General features: G+C 38.8%; 1 protein-coding gene and 1 long non-coding RNA gene across 2 annotated transcripts in view; one reads left to right on the top strand and one right to left on the bottom strand.

The window, feature by feature from the left end:
- The window catches only part of KCNJ16 (potassium inwardly rectifying channel subfamily J member 16), a 42,414-nt gene extending 39,217 nt beyond the window's left edge, over nucleotides 1-3,197 (bottom strand). The window contains exon 1 of the mRNA XM_019740470.3: nucleotides 3,044-3,197. The gene's annotated coding sequence lies outside the window, so the exon portion shown is untranslated. The remainder of the gene's footprint in view (nucleotides 1-3,043) is intronic.
- Nucleotides 3,198-3,276: 79 nt separating this feature from the next.
- Nucleotides 3,277-19,456, top strand: LOC141568828 (uncharacterized). The gene is made up of 2 exons (XR_012492040.2): nucleotides 3,277-3,402; nucleotides 18,811-19,456. It is a non-coding gene; the product is annotated as an uncharacterized LOC141568828 (long non-coding RNA).
- Nucleotides 19,457-20,498: the final 1,042 nt, after the last annotated feature.

Genomic DNA, 20,498 nt, shown 5'->3' with positions numbered 1-20,498 from the left:
TGAGTGTTCTCTAACCACCACAAGTTGGCTCAATTCTGACCTAAACAAAAGGCAAGCTAAACATGCAAAAGGAGCAGGCTCTTGATGTGACAATCCTGGTGTATAGTTCACAGTCTCTAATACTCTGGCACCTTCTCAAATTTTAGTTGCAAGTCCAGGGAGGGATGTTATTGTGCCATCTATGAATAGAACTCAGTACATTCTGAGAACACTAAAAGGTCAGTTAATAACAGCTCATCACGGATGGTTGAGCGTGACTTTCAGGTAAGTGCTAGTGGTGAGAGCTGTGAAGATGTCGTTTGGCAGACTCAGTGTGCTGGCTTCTGTCCAGGAGAACCTTGATCCAGAGATCTACCAAACAATTCCTGTGGTCCAGCCACTATGCCAGGTGCCTTGTTTTGTGAAGTTACTTTGGAATTATTTTCCCAAACTAGACACAGAATGTCCCGAATTACCATGGCTTGGAACAGTCTCACGTGTAATGAGAAGAGTATGGAGTTGTGAAAAGACTGGCCGTGTTTGTGAGTGAGTAGATATTTTCTGGGGCAGGGCCAACTAAGTAATCAAGTAAGTAACCTAACCCAAGAATTTAGTCTCACGAAAATCATCCTTAATAGCGCTTCTGCAAATTTTCCATCAAAAACAACAACAAAACAACCTGAGAAAACAGAAGAGAAATGAGCCCATTACACGTATTCCTAACGCAAAACCCTTGGGGATCAAGGATATAACACAAAGGACGGGGTCCAAGCTCAACCTATTGTAGTCTATGATTTTCCTTTACAATATATGTTGGTTTTGAAATCTGGTATATCAGCATACCTGCATTATAAAAATAATTATTTAAACTGCTTATCAGTTAAATTATTTCATTCCTCTTACTCTTCATCAAAATTGTTGAGTTGAATTAATGCCTCTAAAAAGTACACCACATTTATCTCATGGCTTCCCATAGTTCCCAGCACGTTGCTACTACTCAGATACAAAAACAAACAAACAAAAAGCAATAGACAAACAAAAAAACCTACATAAAACTATACAAGAAAATAAATAAAATATGTGGTACAGAAAGCAAAGTTCATACAAGAGGAGACAACGCCATTAGGAGGCTGGCCTGTGGGAGTCTTTTAACAATAACTTATCCTTTGTCTCAATTGTAAGAAACCACTTTCTCTTTGACCAAACTCCATTTTCGAATTTAGACAAGACTGAGTTTGAATATTTGAGTCAAAGGAGTTACATGACTTTCCTAAGATTAAACAGCCAGAAAGTGGAAACTCTAAGCTTCATGTGTAAAATGAACATAAAAGCTCCTTTCAAATGAGATGACCCAGTGATATAGTATTGAAGCACCCAGAACACAATAAACACTAAAATGCTTATTTTTCTACCTTACCAGAGAAATAGGTATAGTCTATGTGATGCCTGGGATAATGAAAGTGTCCATCCACCTATTTCTAAAGCTAGGTTTGAGGCCAGTTTTCCCAGAACAAGGAAGTAACATTGAATACTTGAGGATAAATTCATATGGGACAAAAGCTGAACAGTTTGTTCAAATGATGGGTTTTACAAATTCAAAAAAGACGACGTTCAACTAAATATATGGGTTATTATTGTGATACCAAATACTCACTCTAAATATCCTTTATACAGCTATCATTTTCCAGAGAACTATACTTTTTTTTTTTACAATTCCTAATTTTCAACTAATTTATATCCAAGTCTATCTTAACTGGGACTCATCACTAACATGTAAAATGGAAGAAACATATTTTTTTTCTATGTTCTTGAAAACTCTTGTTCTCTTGCAAGTCCAAAAATACTCATTTAGCAAAATGCATTAAAATAGCATATTGATGTCCCTCCCACTCCAGTATTTCTTCCAGTTCCAAATGTTGTCAGGGTCTTGTTTTGTATGAGACTCATGTCTTGGATTTACCACAATTCTCACATTCTAAAAGTAAACTTAAGCAGCAATTACATCTGTCAGTTACTTTAGTTCTTTCACTGTCTGTCTCTTTCTCTCTCTCTCTTTTTCTCTTTCTGCTGATTTGAATTGAATTCAACCCTGGACTCTCTTCACTCTTGAACTTCTTTTTGGCTTAATTTCAGAACTGCTTAAATGGTTCAGACGCTTCATGTCACTTTATTGGTTAAAATCTGACAGAGAAAGTGGCTGCCTCACATTTCCCAAAGTAAAGTGGCACACATACATGAATACATTCTTTCTTCTTAAGAGTCTGGCTCTTGTAGCTGTAAGGGTAATATTCAGCAGAAATAACCCAGTTCAGTTTTCCTAAATACCTTTCAGCTCATATGACTCTAAGAGTATAAAGACTACACATGCTCAAAAATCCGGTTTATAGAAAAGCTCTTGTTTACCACATACACCCACCGACAAGGGAAACAATTCAATTACATGTTGCAAAATTCATGGTAGCCAGACAGAAAGGTTTGACAGATCTACACTTTTCTGAATACATACTCAAAGACAAAAATTCTAAGATTTTACTGAGTAAGAAAAAAAGCTTAAAAGAGATTAAGGTGAATCAACAGGAGAAAATTATTTACTTCTAATATATGTTAAAATCAGTCTAGAAAATGCATGTTTTATGTAAACATAAATGCATATTTCAATGCTTGAAGCTATATGTTCATAAAAGTGTACATATACACAGGATGCAATAATTTGCTTTTGAAAGAAATTACAGAATACTCCATCTGGTATTGAATATGGAATATGATGACGTCACTTTTAGATATCTACATATATACTGGCAAGTAAGAGCTGTTTAATAAATTCTGCAAAGACCAAATTTGAAACTACTTTTGACCAAATCTTCAATAGAACTCAAGGAATGTGACGCACTGACTCCTACTTAAAGCACTTGGATAGGAAATTAAATTATCTTTATTGCATTTAATTCAACATTGTTATTTACATGGCTGGATACAAGCGTGGCTGCTCGCTAAACAGAACCCAGCATGAGCAAATCATAGGCTGAATGTCCTTGTATAATAATAAAAACAGAGCAGAACTTACCTGATTCACTCTCCCCATAGAAGATCAATGAACTCAGTGCTCACAGCTGAGCAATGGTAAAAAAAAGTTCTTTGGTTAATAATAAAGGAAAGAAAAGCTCCAGACACCAAGAACCTGGGTTAACCATTGACATTGGTTGTTCCTACAATTCCACCCTGGGAATCTACATAGGTAGCCCTTGGCATCTGGTAAAGCAGGCGACAGCCAGTCAGCTGAGACGAAGGTAACCTCACCGCCTCTGCCTCTGGATAAGGTACAGAGTGAAGGTCATTCAAGCACACCCTGCCTAAGTTTTCACTCGGTCACGGATACAAAGGAGGAAGATTTCCTGGGCCAGAAATATGCTCAACACAATGCCCGTAAGTGACTCAAATATTTACAAACAGGGTTGTTGGGAGCTGACCTATGGAAATCCTCCTGCCTGTTTTCAGGCTTTGTCTGAGCAATTCAAAGAAACACTTTTTACCAGAACTCTTTGTCTACGTCTTAGCGGGTGAGGGTTGAGAGTGCATGCCAATGAAAACTGAGACAAGACAAGAGAAATAGCTAAGCATCCATTCATACCTTTATGCAACAAGCCTGTAATGATTATTTACTGACTACAGCCCAGATCCAGAGACCTGGCATCCACAGTTGAATACACCCTGATAAATAGAACACGGCGATTAAGGCTGGAGGGCCCTCCCTCCACCAGCCCCAAGAAATCAGAGCTAAAGACAGAGAGGATAAATAAATACGGCTGTGGGCCTGAACCAGAACGTACAGTCTGCGTACAGAGGTCACTCCACACCAGCAACAATCCTAAGGGGTGCGATGAATGGCTGATGTGGTCCTGTGGGCAAGCTGGCTGACCGGAAGTCAGAACATTGAATGATAAGTGAAGAGGTGGCTTTAACATGGTAGTGCCAAGAGAAAAGTCCAGAAAATGTGAAAGGCAGCCACGAGAAACTAAGCGACGACCCCAAGCAATTCAGACCCTGGTGGGCCTGTATGCAGGAGAGCTCAAAAGGAGGCCTGTGCTGGCAAGGAATCAGTCTTTTTCTTTATTCCAGAGAGGATTGGTCGCGGGGGGCGCCGTCCAGTTTGGTTAACCTTCCAAATTGAAGGCGCCATTTCTAGGTTCTGATGCTAGTTGTTGTTTGGTTTTTGTTTTCATTTTTAAAAACATGAACACTCGAGGAAGCTAGGTTGGATTTCAACGCTGGTGTTGTTGCTTATTAGCTTTGTGACATTAGGAGCTGCTGAACCTGTCTGCATGCCAGTTTCCTCATCTGTAAAATGGGGATAATAACAACACAAAAACGCCTACCTCGGGGAGATACTTAGTGTTCCAAACCTGTTAGCTATCATTCAGGTTTTAACATTCTGATGGGAGCACGTGATTTGCAACCTGTTACACAGTAACAAGTACGAGAGTTTGAACTCTCCAAGGGACCTATCTTTTCCATCACCCATAAATGTCAGGGAAGCAGTGGACCTAGAGGTTAACTTTTTTGCAAAGAAATGTGAAGACTCGAGAAAAGTCTGCATTTCCATACTAATCGAGGCGACATTCATTACGGTTTATCTATGGATAAGCCTGCCTTGCTCATTCAGTGAGTATTATCAATTATTCGGCTTAGTTACTGGCTTGTTAGAAAGCTGAGCTCCCTTTATTAGTGTTCTGTCTGAAAGGACATTTTAAAAAGAACAAAACACACATAACTCCCTCTGCTCTGCTCAGGGACGGTGGCTTTGTTTAGATGAATATTTGGGTTGATCTGAGAGGATGAGGCATCTTAACCGTACAGCATAAAAAAAAAAAAAAAAAAAAAAGACCACAGAGAAGGGCAGGACAGGAGGCAACATGGGGAAACTGGATGGTTTCCCAACTCCAACTGAGTCAGACCATCTCAGCGTGGCTTCATTCCTTTGTTTGAAGTAAATTCCCAGAACATCAGACACACCCATACTCACATGTAAGTAGAAAAACACTTTTTAAAGCCAAATAAAAATGATTATCTGGGTTGGCTTTTCTGTTGAACGTCTATGCCTCCTAAGTCTACCTTAAGTGAAAATGAACTGTAGTGAAGTTCAACTGCGTTGAACTGTAATTACTCCCCCTCCCATACACAGGGAGAAACTGAGGCACATTGAAGGGGAATGTTGGTTTGAAGATTTGTCCAATGACAAGATGATGCAAGAATTCATTGATTGAATGTAGAACCTGGAAGTGAAACCTCATTCTCTTTTTCAACAATCTGTCCTTTATTGCTGTACAGCGATTTTAGTAATGGTTTGATAAGAAGTCGGGCTACACAAAGGGACTGCCGATGACATAGAACTGAGGCATGACTACTCCAGCTCTGCTATCTGCAGACTGTTTTTGTTTGTTCAGCTTGGTTCCTGTGTTTGTAAGACCGTGAGCTAAGAAGTTGTTACATTTTTAAATGATGAAGAAAAATTTAAAGAAGAATATTTTGTGATGTGAAAATAATATGAAATTCACATTTCAGTCTATTAGTTTTTACTGGGACACAGCCATGCTTCTTCATTCATTTACATATTGTTGATGACGGCTTTCAACTGGTAACAGTGACCTTCAGGGTCTTGAACAGGGACCACCACGAGGCCCTCAGAGCCTAAAATATTCAGTATCTGACCCTTTACAGACAAATGCTTTCCAGTCCTTAAGCTGGCGAAACCACACAATTCACTGTTTTCCAAAGATGGTGTTTCTCTCTTTGGATTAATGATTAACACGTGATTAACTTTAAGGCAAATGAATTTCTATAACATGAAATCCTATCTTTCTACAGATGATCCAGCAATCATGCTCTTTGGTCTTTATCCAAAAAGTTTTGAACGTATGTCCACACAAAAACCTGCACACAGATATTTATAGCAGCTTTATCCATAATTGCCCAAACAGGAGACACCCTTCAGTAGGTGAATAAACTGTGGTCCATCCAGACAATGGACTATCATTCAGTGCTAAAAAAAGAAATGAGCTAGCCAGCCATGAAAAGACATGGAAAAATATATGGTACTATATGACATTCTGGAAAACGTAAAACTATGGCGACCAGAAGATCAGGGGTTGGCAGAGGGCAGATGGAGATGAGGGAGCAGAGCTCCGAGGATTTTTTGGGCAGTGGAATTAGTCTGTATGATATTAAAACGATGCATATGTGTTGTTATACATTTGTCCAAACCCACTGAATGCACATCAAGAGTGAAGCCTAATGGAAACTATGGGTTTTGGGTGATTGTGATGTGTCCCCATGTAGGTTCATCCTGGGTAAAAAATGTACCATTGTGGTGAATGATGTTGGTAATGGGGGGGGGGGGGGGCTATGCATGTCTGGGGGCAGGGGGTACATGGAAAATCTCTGTACCTCCCCTCAAATTTACTGTAAATCTAAAACTGCTCTAAAAACTTAGTCTTTTTTTTTTAAAAAAAATCCTATCTTTCCTTCAAGGTTCCTTTCACTAATTCCTTCCTTGCCTACTATACACATCAGTTTACAGTAATTTTTAAAATATTTTTTTAAAAGAACAAACTTTTTAAAGTCTCTCTCTTTTGATCTCTATGTTATGGTTCTCCCTTGCATGCACCATTTCTTTCAAATTTTAAATCCTACTGGGTAAGGAGTGACAGAATCTTATCCATCTTTGAATCCCATAAAGTGTCTAGCAGAAAACGAATACAGTGGATGCTAAGAAATTAATGCTTTTCTTAATGAAGTAAGCATACCATGTTTGGAGAGCGAAACGTCATTTTTTGTTATTTTCCTCTCCTTGAGCCTTTTCTTCTGTTCACTGTCTTAACAAGCTTCCTCTTATTCCATGGCCGCTTCCCGCCTCTCCTGGTGCCCCCCAAACCCCCTTGCTGCCCAGAGACACCACCTAACATCGTAACTAGTAGATGACGCCTGCTTTGTTTCTCTTCATCATCCCAGCTCTCCAAAATTTCCTTCACTGTGTCTCATTTCCACTTGAAGGAATCTGTGTGTTTTAGCATTTTCCAAGCCCTCTAGAACATACATGATAAGAGGCAAAGGAAAAAAGAAAAAAAAAAGTTAACTTGAATTTGCTTCCTCAAGGAGCAATCCAGTCCAGGCTCTTATAAGCTGGTGCATGATATTTCAGCAAAGGAGTTAAATCAAAATTATAAAACTGATTGTGTGATTTGAAAGAGCTTGAAACATTGATTGAACCATGCTAACAAATTAAGAGCTGCATTATCCCCCACCCCCCACCCCGACGGTGGAAAAAACATGGGAAAAATACTTTAAAAATCTCTCTTGGATGTAAAGATTGTATATGTTTATTGCAGAGAATATGAATAAGAGTAGAAAGAAGGCAATAAAAATCAATGATAAGCCTCAATTTCCTTTGGCAAAGTTATTTCCAGTCTTTTTTCCCTACTGTATTAAGATAAAATCAAGATGCAATTATGTTTGCAACTTTGAATCTTGCTTTTTAACTTCTGTCAAGGAGCTGTTGTCTTAATGCAAAAGAATGCATTTGCTAACCATGGAATTCCCAACATCCGGATGGGCGAGTCCAGCAGACCTCTTGAAGAGGGTGTGTTGGCTCCCCAGTGCTCCCCATCACATCCCCATTGACTGATAAGGTTCACACTGTGCTGTGCGGTGAACTGAAACCCGGCCTTGGGAGAGTTTCATGAACCATCAGGTGTGCCACAGATGGGACACGACACTTAAACGTGTGCCCAGACATTCGGGAAACCCCATTCCTCTGTCACAAGGCTTGTAAACTGGAAAGCTGTCACCCTCCTCAAGAATGCATGCGTTCAGGAGAATGGGAATAGCAACAAAGGTGGCTGGCTGGATTTCAAAGAAGGCCCTCACTTCAAAGACTCTTTTGTTTTTTATTCCTCTGTCTTTACCTGAAGAGCTCAAGCCCCAGACCTCTAACTATGTCCCTCACCACACTGATGACTTCACTAGGAAATATTGGAGGGAGATTCATTTACCTGCATCATTTCCTCAGCTCTTCTTCAGTTTTCAGATGGAGGCATGATTGTCCCCTACCCTCCTTCTGCCCCTCTCAGATTCTTTCAAACTGCAGGAATTAATTGTAAAAAGGAAGGTTCTTGTTGCCGCCCTCCCTTCCAAGACATTTTTTTTCCTAATGCTTTCTTTCCCCCCAAAATAAGAATTAAAAGTGGTATTTCTTTTGACAGCTGGTAACTAATCCCACCTTAGCAGGAAGGAGAACAGGAAGCCAGCAAAGGAATTTTCCATTCCTATGTCTTTTCTAATTTTTTTCCACATCAGGTACTTTTCAAAATCTAGACATTTCCAGGGAGTCTGTGTATCTTCTTGTTTTGTCTAGCAGAGTCACGTGTTCTTGAACTTGTCCTGTGCCGAGGACAAACCTGACTGAACTGATGTTTATGTTTGAAGGAGGGAGAACTTGAGAACTTCTGAATCTCCAAAGGAAATCTAACTGTAATGTGATGCCTTTGCTTATGCAAACGGGGTTTTTCCTGTGTAAAGATAAAGTTCACACAGCTAGCCCCTCAAACCACAAATCAAAAGCCTCATCTTGTAATAACTACGACTTTGACTCTTAAAATAAGTCTCTATTCAACCATCTTTTGCTTAACAGACTGTCTTCCTTCCTCTCCTTCCTTCCTTCCTTCTCTTTTCTTCCTTTCCTTTTTTCCCTCCCTCCCTCTTCCCTCCCTCTCTCCCTCCCTTCTTTCCACTCTCCTCCCCTCCCTCCCTCCCTCCCTCCCTCATTTCTTCCTTTCTTTTCTGTTTAAATACTAAAGGGCTCTGTGTATTTCACTATGTTCCAAGCCCACCAGCGTGTAGGTCGGCTGTGTTTTGGGGCACCTGTAATGAAGCAAAGACAGAAAAAGGTGCTTGTGGCCAGATCCTGGCAGAAGTGCATCAGCAGCTGAGGATACTGCACTCGACTGGGTAGGCAGCGGTGGGCCACTGAAGCCCAGGTTCAGAAATGGGAATCTGGCCCGTACATGGGAGAGTTTGAGCAGAAAAAGACAGACCAGGGTGTGTGTGTGTGTGGTGGGTAGGGCAGGGGGTAGAAAAAGGGAGGAATAGCTTAGAAGGAGTAAGTCAGTAATGAGACTTGAGTTTATTGGGTGGACAGAGAATGCAGTTGCAAAGGGAATCACATGCCTTATGTTACTGAGCAGCCGATTAGGGGAGAAACAAGGAGTCAAAGATAATTCTGAGTTGTTACCTGAGGATGTGGGAGAAATTTTTCTGAAGATTCTTCACTTAATGAGAAGAATATTCTTCGAAGGCATCAACTAAGTATAAGCAGTGTATTGTAGGGACAACACAACTAGAGAAAAAGTCAGGAATTGGATTCTACTTTTGGACTGACAGTTAACTAGAGGTATGACCGTTGCCAAAAGACTTTATTTCTTTGGGTCTTAGTTTTCAACTATGCAAAATCAAAGAGTTCGATGGTTCTATTATCTCTTCTAGGTATATAATTTTATTATTCCATTTGTCCATATTAGAATGAAATGAAGCTACATGAATAGGAACAGGGATAATGTCTTTTTTTTCTTTATATTGCTTACTCGATGCCTAACGCAGCACCTGGCCCATAATAAGTGCTCAATAAACACATGTTTAATGATTGAATGAATCATGAATCAACAGAAGATTATGTGTTTATATCAAAGCAAAAGGACCAATCAATTCCGCTTGTTATTTTTTAAGTCATTTGAAGTTTTAGCATAACTGTTTGGGATGGATTTGTGTAGACCCACTCTAGTGGACACCCAAAAATTATAATCGCACTTATATAGTCTGATAAGCTTAAAAGTGATTTCCTATTGCTCACATGTAAATGCTCCCAGCAATTATTAGTCTATAAAAATGGAAGATTTCTATACATTTCTGTACATCTCTTGTTCCCATTGGCACCTCTATAGGTTTATATTACTGTAGTATATAAAATATAGATCTACTTAAGGCTGAAATGGAAGTAGTTACAGTGAGATTTCACAGGCTCGGAAATTTTGCATTTGGTTGTATATTTGTATAGTGCATAAATAAAAGATAAAATACATCTTGAAAATTTTTTCCTACAATAAATTGACTGACTATATTAATAATGCCCAGTTCTTTCAATACTTCGTAAATCACAATTCAGCTTAGAAAGCAACATATTTCACATTTCAACTATTTGCTTTGATTTATACATAAGAGAAATAATGAAAGAGCCAAATTTTAGCACAATTGGGTAGACAAATCTCTGCATACGATTATTCTAGAAAGCTTATTTTGCATTAATGATTTCTGTTATCCTGATCTATGTATTTCAAAAACACATTGCTAAGTACTAATATACTTGTGTACTCTCTTTTCTTCTCATTCCCCCCCTTCTCTCTCATTCCCTCTTTCTCTTTCTCTCTCTTTCTGTCTCACACACATTACCAAATATCTGAATATTTAATACTTTGTAAATAAAATACATGGATGATAAGAGTGTTTATTTCTAATAAAGACGTTTGAACATTATAGCTAATGGATTATATATATACTATCTCATCACAATCCTAGCCCACTATGAGTTTTCCTTCTTTAAAAATTAATAATATAATGAATTGAATATACAAAAAGTTCAGTCTATGTGTAATACTGTGATATATAATAAGAAATATATATTTGGTCTTCTCCTTGGTTACTGACACAGAGCTCCTAAAACCCTTGTAATTTCCTACAATAAGAACAATAAAGGCGTCTTTTGTTATGTTCAGGAGGTGACTTTCGGAAAGTTCTTAGGTAACCTAAGGATGGGGGCTGGTTGCCAGGGGAACCAACCTTGTGATTAGGATAGAATTTTCAGTCCCACCCACCCCCCAATCTCAGAGAAGGAGAGAAAGGCTGGAGGTGGAATCAATCCCTAAAGGCCAATCATTTAATCAATCATGACTATGTAATAAAACCTCTATAAAAAACTACAAAGGGAAGGGTACAGAGAGCTTCCTGGTTGGTGAACACCGTGCGGAGAGTGGTGTGCCTTTCCCCACACCTTGCCTTATGCGTCTCATCCATCTGGCTGTTCCTGAGTTATACCCTTTTATAACAAACCAGTGATCTAATAAGTAAAATGTTTCTCTCAGGTCTGTGAGCTGCTCTAGCAAATTAATTGAACCCAAAGAGAAGGTCATGGGAACGTCTGATTTATAGCTAGTCAGTTAGAAGTACAGGTAACAACTTGGACTTCTGATTGGCATTCTGAGCTGCAGGGGGGTCATCAGAACCCTCGTGGTGTAGCCAGTCTGTTAGAAGCACAGTAACGACCCGGGCTTATGACTGACACCTGAAGTCTTGTAGCACTGAACACTTCACCTGTGAAACCTGATGCTATCTCCAGGGAGATAATGTCAGACCTGAGTTGAATGGGAGGAGTCCCAGCTGGTATCTGGAGAATTGCTCCTTTTGGTGGGGGAAATACGCCTCCCCACATTGGAATTCTGACCCAAAAGACTCATACTAAACTATAATAAGATAAAGTAGTACCTTCATAAGACAAAATAATACCTTCAAAGACTGTATTTAATATTAGCCCAAATAAATGAATAGTGTATTCATTTTGAGAATTTACAAATCACAGAGGGGTTTTTTAACAGTAAATTTAGCTCAAATTAAAGCAAAAATATAATTATATTGTTTATTCACAAAGTATTGTAATTGGTTCACTGTTAGAGATCGTTATATTCCTAATAGTGAATTTAGAATGGGGTGTAAATGAACCTTTCTCCCTTCTTGTAAAAACTGATAGCTCTATGGAGTGGGAGACGGTAAAAGAAAGAACTGCCAGTGTGTGTATGCGTGTGTCTGCTTTAATTGAAAAGCTAAGAAGCTAATGAAATAACTCTCCTGTTGGTTGTAAGTACAGGATGTTCTTGAGTCGATCAAATGGCTGGGCTCTCCTGAAGATGGGAAATAGCACTGTTAGCACTACATTTCCTATTACTGAGCTCATCTATTGTATGTCACTTGCCCACAGAGCATAAAGGCATACATTGTTCTAGCAGGACAGAAATGCAAGACTGACCTTCTCCTTTCCCTTGAACCAATTTTCACAAGCTAGAACCCAGTGAAAGAAAACACAGGGGTCCTCAAATGCATTATTGAAGAGTAATTCATTTTTCGCTCATCAGATAACAACACTTAATGACTTGGGTAACCCAACTTCGCTTTCCTATGGTCTTAATAAAAAGACCAGTTCATTCCATTAGGAAATCAGTGAGATGAATCGTAATGAAAAACCATGATTCTTTGCCAGGATTTAGCAAAGGCCATGAATAGCCCAGCTTAAAAGTTGAATTTCTTGTTTTCCTTCCTGTGTGGCTCTCTTTCAAAAGGCAAGAAAAATGGTCCATTTGGTCTTTGGAAAACCCATCTCGGAGTATGAGGCACTGCCAGCTGGTTAGGTTCATCCCAGGTAAACTAAGCCATGGGGGCAGTAGGAATGAAATGACCAGAGGAAGACTTGGAAATGAAGACAAAGTCACGTGTTTAGATAGATTTTCTTGCTAATGTAGTCAGGGTAATAAATGGACCCCAATTCCAGGCAATTCCAGGGCTCAGAGTCCTGGCATATTAAAGTGTTTAGTGCCTTACATTCTGTCACCCATGAGGTCTCCTCTGTGTTATAACAGTTGTGCTATAACATGACATATGGGCTCTTAAAAATCACCATGATATGCATGGTTATGTAAAAAAAAAAAAAAGAAAGAAAAAAGGACTTACAGGAAAAATAGGGCTAGGAACATAACACTCACAAATTTCATCAGAAATATATATATATATTTTTAAAAAGATAGGAAGCTGATGAAAAGGGTGGCGTATGGTCAGTGTTAAGGAATATAAATGCTACAACAAACATGGCACTCGGCCTTGGGAAAGCCCTGAGGTTTCCTTGTGGAAGCGGGAATCAGAAGAAAGGTTTGCAGCTTGTGAGTTACTGGAACGTGGTAGAAGGTTTATCTGAAATCTGATGGAAGATTGCCACACCCGGTGTAGGTGGATGAACTCCTAACACATGCAGTGAGCTGAGATACTGGTAGAGGCTTGAGGGGTGTGCATGCGTGTTTCATGTATCCCTATGCAGCTCAGTTGGGTTACGTGCAGTTTTTCTCATTCACCTGGTGTTTCTTAGGGACAAACTCACAGACGGGCAAACATGATGCTTACTCAAGCATGTGTCATGCTCAAGCAAACACAGGGTATGTTCAAATTGTTCCTTCCTATGTCAAGTGCACTGGAACTACTTTGCATTTTGAAAACAAGTATAATAGTCAAATGGACTATATTCCCAGGTTATACTTATTTATTACCAAAACAGTCAAATGGGGAGTTAAACTTTTTTTTAACCCTTTAGAAATTTCCAAGTAGCTGTTCAGTGTTCTGTTAAATTATTCTACCTGTATATTTTCCACCTGTCCACAATAATACCATTTATCTCCTCCTCCTAGGAGACAGTAAATATGGTAAAGTCAAAGAAATTGTTCAAGAGTTTCTTCTGACAGGATGGAGTGCCCTAATGATTAGATTGTTATCCCTCCAGCTCCTCTTCCGTATTTTATCCTAGCTGGGCTGTTATTTCTTGTTTTAATTTTTAAAATTGTTTTTAAATGTATTTTTCAATAATTGACATAAAATGTCATATTAGTTTCCAGTGTACAATACAGCGATTATATATATATATATATATATATATATATATATATATATATATATATCTTACAAAGTGAACACCCCGATAAGTCTAGTCTAGCTCAGTTTTTAGTTAATTCTGTTGGTTCCAGATCTTAATCACAGTATTCTATAGTATATCAACTTCTGTCACATTCTGAAAACTTATCCAGTAATTTCTTACCCTTGAAATGTTATCTTCTTGTTTCATTTAAAGTTGGATTTTGTTGTTACTGTGTTTTGGCCCCCATATCTATGGCCCTTGTCCACTTACGTCAAATATCCAGAGCAAATGCTTTTCAAAATATCTCATATGGTTTTTCAATAATGTGCAGAGTTCAGAATCTTCTCTGTCTAGGAATCTTACTCACTCTTTGGAAAGGATTTTACAAGGCTCCAATGTAAATATGAAGTAACAGGAACACACACACTACGCTTGGCCTCTCTCTCATTGTGTTTTTAATGCTAATCCAAGAAAACAACCTATAAAACATGCACACACGTTGCAGATTTTCTTGTAAACATCCCTTCTATGATTAAATTGATTCCTGAGGAATTGGCTAAGACAAGCAGTACCAAAGGTCATTTTCAAAACTTCCTGTGCCCCTGAGAATGTTTTGTGTTAATAACATGCATTAGTTTTATAGCCACTTAAGAAAACCTCTTTTATGTCAAACCAGAAACAGAGCCAAGATTAAAACAAGGGGGGAAAAATCCCACCACCTCTATAGAATCAAATGAATGTAGATTTAAGGAAATAAAAGAAAGCTGAGTTTTGGAAGATTCACTAAAAGTCTCAATCTCTTGATATTGTATCCCAAAGCCTAAAAATACGACAGCAACAAGAAGCTGTGCCATCCAGCAACAGAAGGCATGTATTGATCTGGACAGCATGATAGATGAGGAACAGGAGAAAGATCCAGGCCTAGGAACACAATTAAAAAACAAAACAACACAGAGGAAACAGATTCTCAATGCTAATCAACTTGCTAAACAGGATTTCTTGGCCATTTTTTTTAAAAAAGAAGGTAGAACATTTTGAGAACTTTTAAGACTTTTCACAATTATGAAAATGTGTTTCTTAATTTTCTTAAATATAAATAAGTAAATATGTATCAGTCAATCAATTCCAGCCCCTTCCTGGGGAAATCTGCTTGCATCACCAAACAGAGGTACCATGTGAGAATAATATTTGCTTTCTCAAGTTAAAGGGAAGTCAGCATGTATTTCATATGGGGAACATGATTTCATTGATGGTATAAAGCCCTCTTACTTATATTTCTTTGAAGACAAATGTTTCCATGTCCTTTATAGAACCAATACATTTTGCTTTCTCAGAGTAACACAATATAATTCTATAAACTATAGATGGCTGGTGAGTTACTTTTCTATTTTTTTTCCCCCCTAGAAACCAGAGATTATCAAAGCCTGAAGTTTGAATGTTGTGTAACTGTCACAACTCTCCCAGGATTGTTCACTAGATTTCTGAAGTTTTAAGCAGAGAAGGGAAACATTAAAAAAAAAAAATCAAAAAAAAAAATCAGATCCTTTTTAAAGTGGGAACTCAAATTACCATACCCTACCCTTATTGGGTTACTGTTGTCAGATTCTACATGGCAGACTTCTCTCATATGATTGTAATTACCAACATAACCAAGCTATTAGAGTGTGGCATCATGGCCTGCCTACAATAGTGCCTAAGGTGATTTGTTAAAAAAAAAAAAAAAAGGAGAGAGAGAGAGAGACTTACAGATGAATGAACCATAGGGATTCCAGAGGCAGAAACTGAGTCGTGTGGTGCATTCGACTTGTCAGCATTGTCTCACGTCCCCTCATTTGGCCCAGCTCAGGTATCAGTAACTGGAGGAGAGCAGAGAACAGTAATCAGTCGAAAATACTCCTGTCTGATCAGCTCTAAGAGTGTGACAGGTGACATGCTGTACAGATCCTTAGGGGAGAGAAGGCAAGAAATGAGAAGAGCACAGTGGTGGGAAGAGCCGGTTGAAACTCCCAGGAAAAAGAAACAACATGCAACTGTTCAAGGTACATATCGCTAGTTCTCATCATTTCTACATCAGTAGATTTGTTTGTTTGTTTATTTAGACATGTGTGTTGGGAACTGCTAATTTCTCCACTCACATTCAGCTTCAGGCACTGATACCTCTCACATGCAAGCTTTTCTGGGCTCTGCCTTGGATACTGTGATTTTGAATGATTTTCTTGTTGCCACTATCTGAAATCAACTAATACTCCACCTACTGGCTGGTCTCCTGGTACTTTTAACACTTATCCAGATAGTGTGTGAATTTTCTATTCATTGCGGTTACCACATTTTGAATCGGAGCCTCCCTTCTGAATAAATGAGTCTCAAAGCCTGGTTAAGTCCTCAATGCAAGCTCCGTCCATCATTAGTTTCTGTCCTTCCATGCGGCCCTATGACAGGAAAATCCCAGCATGACTGGGGAACAGAGAGGCTGGGTGCCTGGCACATAGCTGGGACTCTAAGTAGATCAGTAAAACAAGTATTAATGAATTGATTTGGTAAAGTCAAACTGTTGAGTCATCCGAATATGCAAACATAGCTTGTGCTATGACAGCACCAATCTCCATGGATCATGATATAATTATTAGGTCGGTGCAAAAAGGAATAGCGGTTTAAAGGTTAAAAGTAATTGGAAAAACTGCAATAACTTTTTCACCAACCTAATAATAAGGCCACCATTCCTATCAAATTAGGAAGGAACAAAACAGCTTCTACTAGTAACCATTTCCCTGGCATGCCTCTGTGAAGAAGAAAATGCACAGAGATAGCCAGGCATTTCCCTTCTGGGGTACGTGATTATGAGGATGACTTCTGAAATAAAGTAAAACAAAATGTAAATTCTGGATCATTCATTAAATCTCATCAACCAATTTACACCTCTGTGTTTTAGAGGATATCCGTATGAAATGGTAGGAAGTAACTTGGTGTGGGAAAATGCAGGTACTTATTAAATTAAATTATGTAATGTAGATGAGAAGATACAATTTGATTACATATTTTGAAAAACACTGATCTTAACATTGAGAGCTCTAATTTGTATCTTAACTTTGCCACTTACTGATCTGGGATCTTGAGATGTCATTGAACTTCCTTTAGTCTCAAGTTTTCATCTGTAAAATAAAGATGACTAAAGTCAAACCTAAGGTTCTATTTCCAGCCTAGAAATTCCATAATTCTTGGATAAGTTTGTTACATGCCTGTAATTTATTATTCCATGAGATTAAGCTTCTCTTTTCCTTTGTTTTCAACATACAACCCAATTATCATGATTTTTAATTTAATGGATGTATTAATAAACAAAATAAGCCAATTTTTTTCACCTTAAAGGTGACTGTATAATATGTAATATTGATGGCCTGTAATATGCTAACTAGTCCCATCTCTGAAAATGGAGCTACCAATCTCTACGTTGTAATTCAGGCATCGAACGTTTCTCTGCAACAAACAAAATGGTCTCTTGATTGAGTTAGAAATGTTTTGGGTTTGAATACAAATGGTTTTAAGTAGAATATATAATCTATACATAGAGCCTGTTCCCTTAGTTTGTCCCAAGTTGGAATGGGATGGTGGCAGTAGTTTTTGGAGCTATGGAAAAATGTGTCTTCCTTTAAAAATGAAGCAGGATTCTGTCATAGAAACATATCCATTATGGCACGTGGACCTGGGTAATTTTTGCTCCTGAATTTTGTTGGGTTGGTGAGCAGAAATTGTTCCAAAGGGAAGTTATTCCAAAACAACTAGACAGAAAATCATAAGCTCAGGGAAACCTGAGAACTGTTTGAACAAGTGCCACATGCAGCAAGGTAACAGTGACAAAAACAGACAGAAATTCCCCAAACCACAAAGGTGTCAACTATGTGTTACAGGGGGTTTAAAACATGTAATATTGTCATCCATCCAACTTCCAAAAGCAGCTCCTGTTCTGTATGCAGAATACATTAGCACCTCTTTGCTTCGAGCCAGCCTCTGGGGGCATCAAAGATGACTAGAATAGAGACGCTAAACTATAGAGTCACAGAAAGTGCCATTTGCATCTCTGATTGGTACGGCAGGGTACCCACTGTCTAGGGAGCAGAGTCCTCTTCTTCAGATCCAGTTCTAACAACTATACTAATTCTATGCTAATAATATGAATTCTAACAATGAGACTTTACTACTAAGCCTAGTAAACCAAGGAAAACAATAACACATCTTCTGATTCTTTCGGTCTTTACCTTAGTTGGATAACCATTCATACATAATGAACCCTCTCAGAATACATTGGAATTGCTCCTATTCTAGGTTATTTCCTGAGGAAAAGCTTGCATTGTGACAAAGGAATAGAAACTAGGTTTGTTCTGTGTGTCCTTATTTCCCCCCGAAATAAATACAAATACATTACTGCCATATAGTTAAAAGAGAAGCGGGGGGGGGGGCGGGTGAAGGGAGGGAGGGTGGGCAGGAGGGATCCACAAGGAAACAACCATCTTGAGCTATTAATAATAGTTACTATGTCCTATTTAGCATTTGGTAAAGGTCAGGCAGTGAGTTAAGTGCTTTAAGTGTGTTATCTTATGTAATCCTTATAACCTTATGAGTCAACACAACAATGCTCACTCCCACTTTCCAAATAAAAATGTGAACCTTGAAGAAGTTGACTGCAATGTCACACGGCTAGTAAGGGTCCCAGATTCTTGTCATCACTGGCCTTTCTCTGGTTCATAGGCTTCTGCGTAGGGTACTCGGGGCAGACTTGAAGTGAACTTGTCAGTTTTAATCTAGATGAGAAATGTCCTCTGAGATTTCTTCTAGGTAATTCCACAAGGAGGAAAATGCACATTGGCAGAGCCCAGCTGTTGGCTGGGTGTTAATCGTCCTGGATGTCGCAATTATCTTGAACGTAGATAGGAAGCAGTATATGCCAAACTTCTGTTCAGGTCTCATCTTAACCAGGAGTGGCCGATATGCTGTGTTTTGTCACTTTTCTTCTTTGAATTCTCACCATTTTGTTACAAATATTTCTTGTCCTCTGATTGTTCGAATAGGGCTCACATTGTCCCAGAAGTGATTTTCAAGGTCGCCGTGAGAAAACACCAAGCTCTTTTGAACCAGGCGCACTTACTGGAGGTCAGAGGGGACGTTTCCTTCATTTCCTGAGATAACTCTGAACCCTGGAAACTGATACCGACCTGGAAATTCTTGGATGTTCTGAACACCCAAGCCACAATGGGATTGTGGAAAGAGAAAGTCACACTCCGGTTCTATGAGGTGACCCTAATGGGATTGTCCTTGGATATTATGAACAAGTTGAAATTCAAAAACTTGACAAGTTCTCAGTAGAGACAAAGAATTATGAAGCTGGCAAGGATGCGACCATCCTCACTTCAAAATCTGCAGAAGATGTTACCCAGCTTCATTCATTCCTTTACAAGATTTTAATGCTTAACAATCCTTTTGGGTGACTCCCCCAGAAACTCACTTCCGTTCAGACAATATCCATGCCACATTTTAAATCTCACTAGAATGTTTCCTTTAACATTATTCTCCAAGGTATGCCCCTTATGGTATTGTAATCATGGGGAAAATGACCAAATTGTGTGTGGGGGGGAAATCAGGATATATGGTCCTGCAGAGTATGTTTCTGATTTGTGGGTTTATTTTTGAATAAACAAAATTTGATTATCCTTTTAATGAATTGCCTTTATTTGAAAGCATATGAAGGCACATAGGCAGACTGCCATAGAGAACCTGATTTGCATGGTCATGGGGCATGGTTCCTAACCATTAAATTAAAAACAAACAAACAAACAAATGTTGCCTTTATGAAAAACCTTAAAGACTTAGCAACCTCAGTATCCTAACAGTAAAAAAAAAAAAAAGTAACTTATTACCTTAAAAGCAAGGAACGCACTTATCAATTACATTGCAAGTCAAAGTAATTACCTGAGTCTAGTAAGATACGATAGTATTTTTATCATTAGCTGTCAGTTACAATATTTTGAAATCCATATATCAAGGTTGTTTTTAAAATACAAAGAACTCTCATTATATTAATCCATTCAAGTGCAAAAGAGTCAATTAGAAAAAATCATTGTCTTTGCAAATTCTGTCTATACAATCTATTATTTATTATTCGAGTCCTCACAGTGGAATCCCAGAAAATCAAAGGCAGAATTTTGTTCCCAGCTACCACCATTCAGTAGGTGTAATCTAGGTTCATTCCAGATACCTTTCCATCTTGTTCTCCCCTTCTGTACAGTACTTTGACCCACGGCACTGCAGGAAGATGGGTTTCAGGAATCACGGGGGGGAATACAAACATGGGGACGGAGGACGGGATGAGGACCAAGAAACCAGCTCTTTGCTAGAACAACTGTCCTTTCCCCTTTTCCTTTTCAAACTAATTTTTCCATCTTGTCTTTCTCCTCCCCCTGCTCAGTACTCCCTTCTAAACTCCCGAACTCCTGACTGAGGTCTAGATAGAATTATAACACACACACACACACACACACACACACCACACAGCAGTGGCCAGTGGGGTGGGAATGTCCACACCTTAAATCTCACAAGAAATATTTATAAGAAGAGGAAGTTGTGAATGCAAATGAAAGTTTGTTTGTTGCACTGAGCCCATGTGCGAAGGGCAAGCTTTGAGTGCTTCTTACTCCCCCTTACACCCTCGCATGTACCTAGACCACCAGAGACCAGGACTCAGGAGACCCTGGAAGATTAG

The sequence above is a fragment of the Rhinolophus sinicus genome, chromosome 12 (genome assembly GCF_057876585.1).
Source record: "Rhinolophus sinicus isolate RSI-liver-muscle chromosome 12, RSI-T2T, whole genome shotgun sequence".
NCBI lineage: Eukaryota > Metazoa > Chordata > Mammalia > Chiroptera > Rhinolophidae > Rhinolophus > Rhinolophus sinicus.
This window is presented reverse-complemented; position numbering and strand designations above follow the sequence as displayed.